Raw genomic sequence first — 3,815 nt, 5'->3', positions numbered from 1 at the left:
GAAATAAGTAGCCATCCCGGGACTTTTGAGACACCTTGTGTATAACAGTAATAATTATATAATATACAAGAACAATATAAATATAAAATAAATAATATTTAATATAAATGAAATAAAATATATTTATTATTATTATTAAATAATATAATATGATGCTGGTTAGATAAATTATAATTAATTATAAATATATGATATTTTTATGAGTTTAAATTATTACATAAATAATAAAATAATTTAATAAATGGTTATTATAATTGTTATTAAAAACAGACAATCTTGCGAAGTTTCCATAATTTTTAAATTTAATAATTAATCAAAGTTTGAAAGTACATTTTATCAACCAACGTAAACATAAAAAAAAAATTATGCAACAAAAATGTTAAAGGAGATTATAAAAAAAATTATGTTCCTTAAAAACGGGTTTTTTAAAACAAATACTCACTTGCACAAGAAGAGTTACAATAAGAGAAATATGTTTTGAATTATATATATTTTTTAATTTAATTAAATCATTTATATATATTTAATTACTCATAAGGTTTTTATTCTAAAGGCTATGAATACATTTTATTTATTCCAATGAAAAACTTAATTTTTTTAATGGGATAGAAATCTAAATTGACTTTTAGTTTCTGCAGAATAAATTAGTCAATTCGCAAATTTAAACAATTCATTTATACTGCTTTTAAAAATATGGGAGTGAGGAATGGAAGGAATTCGCACACTCTAAAAATCAAATACTTTGTAGATCTTTCAGGAAAGCGAAAAACTTCACTCGCTCACGATGTTTACGTGACCTGGATACGTTTGCAATTCCTTAAATCGGACGTAAATCTTTTACGCTCGCATTTATCTGATTTAGCAACGAGCATTTCATGGGTAAATATATAAATACTTACAATCTATCGAGTATAATTTACAGTCTGAACATTACTCCCCTTATGTGATAAAATGTATACCTAAAAGTGCTAACGAGGCAGCTTTTGGTCTAAACCACGAAAATGTAAATTCTGGTCTGAGAACGTGTGCTACGATTCAGAACCAACCCTTATTAACGCTGAACTAATTAGTTAGATAAACATCGCTTTGTCAATATTCAGGAGAGTTTAAAAGCCTCTGAGTATAATAGCGTACATTCAACTATTTCTTTTCGTAAAAAATTAAGATATTTTCTAAAATAAATTGAAAATCTTGAATATCCATTGGAGGACATTTTTGTATAGTTTTTCTATTTGAAAATTTTACTACATGAAATATAAATTTTTCAAGCTTCACTATATCTTTGAATTAAAACTTCAATTACATAAAAATCATTAAAAGAAAAAAATCCATCGAAATAGAAATGTGGCGAATAAAGGTTGCCTAAAAAATATCGGAAGGTTTTGATGCATATAAAAACGAGAAAAAAATTATTGCTACGAAAAACAATTATATCTTTGTAATCATATATTTTAATTGACAGCGTTCGTTTTTATATAGGGTTTATCATATCCTAAAAATTATTCGATTTTCATGGAATGTGGCTACAATGTAAGGTCTTAGCACGTAAATTAAAATTTTTAAATAAAATTTCCTATGTCTATGTATTTTGTTTTTGTTACCAGTGTGTAAAAAGTAACAAAAAACGGAAATTTTATTTTTGAAACCATTGAGCTGAAATAGAAAAATTTAATTCCATATCTCAAATTGAAGGTCTGGGCATCGCAGAAGTGCATTATAAAATAAAATTTACTCTGGCATGGTATTAGTTTTTTTATTCTAATGAGGGGATAATAAAAAATTAGGAAATTATGATTTTTACATTACTATACTTGAACCTTTAGTGGGGTTAAAAATAAAGGAATCTAGTTTTTAAGACCACCATACTAGAAGCTTTGTTTTAGTCCGAATTATTTTGGGGATAGCTCAAATTGAATGTCTCTCTCAAATAAAAATACAATGCTTTATTTTAGTTATGTTTTGTTGTAGGATGAACTAATCTTCTGGTATCATTAGACGGCTTATTTTTTCCGTGTTTGTTAGAATTCGATCAATAAGAAAAGAACGAAAAACCAAAAAGGAAAAGTAGATGGCAAACTACTTGTCGTTCATTCGCCGTCGTGTCCTACACAATGTACAAAATCGGAAGCCTTATTGTCAGAGGGTGTCTTTCCGTTAGCTGTGAGCCTGTTTTTTATATGATTTTAGATCTATAAGCTAGATGTCATTTTCTTTATTACGTATTCGTACGTGCTGAGCAATCGTATCATCAAATAAAAAAAGAAAAAGAGAAGAGGTCACAGTTTCGCTTTTCTTGTGTTAAACAAGGAGAACCTACAACTTATGGAATCTTGTTTGGATTCATCTTCCTCCTAGTAATAGGCCAAACTACATCTCCCGTCTCAGCGCAGCGGGCCACAAGACCATTAAAAGTGGCAAAAAGTCTACTTTCACATCTTGGAAAAGTGAACACCGGGCATTCATAATTGCATATCCAAAAAGCTGCCAGCTTCGATCTTCGATCTTTATTTTTTCCCTAGATTTGCACGCATACCTTTTAAAATTAAAGGTCAACAAATCGATTATTGTAATTTGGTGATTGTGAATTCTGTTTTGTTAAAGCTTCTTCGGCTTTAACGCACACATTCTCATCACGTCTCTCGCGCTAAGCACTAGATTTTTTCTAAAATGTGAACTTTTCTATACTATCTTTTCAACATTATTATATCGAATATATATTATATTTATTTCTGCACCTCGGAATGGCACTTTTTATTTAGATCTTGCCAAATAATATACAAACATTATTTTTCATTATTAGTTTAATATTTGCTCCTTATTTTGCATTAACTTTTATTCACATTTACTAGGAGAAACCTATCATTTAAATTAATTTATATTATTAAAATTTATAATATGTATTCGTATTTGCACATAAGTCTTTTCATTATCTCACTTTTCAAATTAAAAACAAGTGCGCATCATATAAAAAAACAATTTTGTTATTAGTCTTTTTAAAGCAACTTTGCCGTTTTTTCATAAATTTAATTTGTTTATTTTTGAACATTACTTTTTATGATTTAAGCCAGAAATGCGCACCCTAGCAAAAAACGGCTTAAACAAAATTTGTGGACATCATTTAAACGAAAAATTTTATTAGTTAAAATGTTATTGTAGCTTGTCTCGTTTGTCAAAAAGTTAATTTTTTTTATTTAGAATGTATTCTTATAACAAACGTTTGTTACAAATTTGTAGATCATTTTTGACTGCACGCTTTTATTTCATATATGTTTTTCGTACCTTGTATAATTTTCCCAAAGATTTGATTCTTGTATTGTATTTCTATTTTTAGTGCTGTTTTTACGATTAAAACAAGAACTACGCCTCCTATTAAAAAGTGAATAATAACAATTTTGTAAATATTTTTGGGGAGGGCCATTTTTATTCATTCATCTTTTGACATATCTTGCATGGTTTGACCGCAAAATGCAATTTTTTATTTTTCATTATTTCTTGTGCCGTCAAAATTTAAATTTCTAAATTTTCGAAAAAATTCAACAAGTTTTTATGATAATCTTGAAGGGCCCTAAAAATAACGTTTTTATTTTCTTGACTTTTTTCATATCGTGCGTTATTTAGCTTACAATTTTAATTTTCGTTTTTTTTCTAAATTTGTAAGAGCTGTAACTCAGGTAATTTTTTTTATCGAAAAATGACATTAGGAGGAAATGTTCTTCCGAACTGGATGGCTAACAAACTTGAACTTCAGTTTTCGAGACTAAAAAATTAATTTTTCTAATTTTGCTCTGTTGTATTTATTATTCTTTGGCAGAGAT

This window comes from Belonocnema kinseyi, chromosome 7 (assembly GCF_010883055.1).
Source record: "Belonocnema kinseyi isolate 2016_QV_RU_SX_M_011 chromosome 7, B_treatae_v1, whole genome shotgun sequence".
NCBI classification, from domain to species: domain Eukaryota; kingdom Metazoa; phylum Arthropoda; class Insecta; order Hymenoptera; family Cynipidae; genus Belonocnema; species Belonocnema kinseyi.
The sequence above is the reverse complement of the archived record's forward strand: the minus strand, read 5'-3'. Positions refer to the sequence as shown.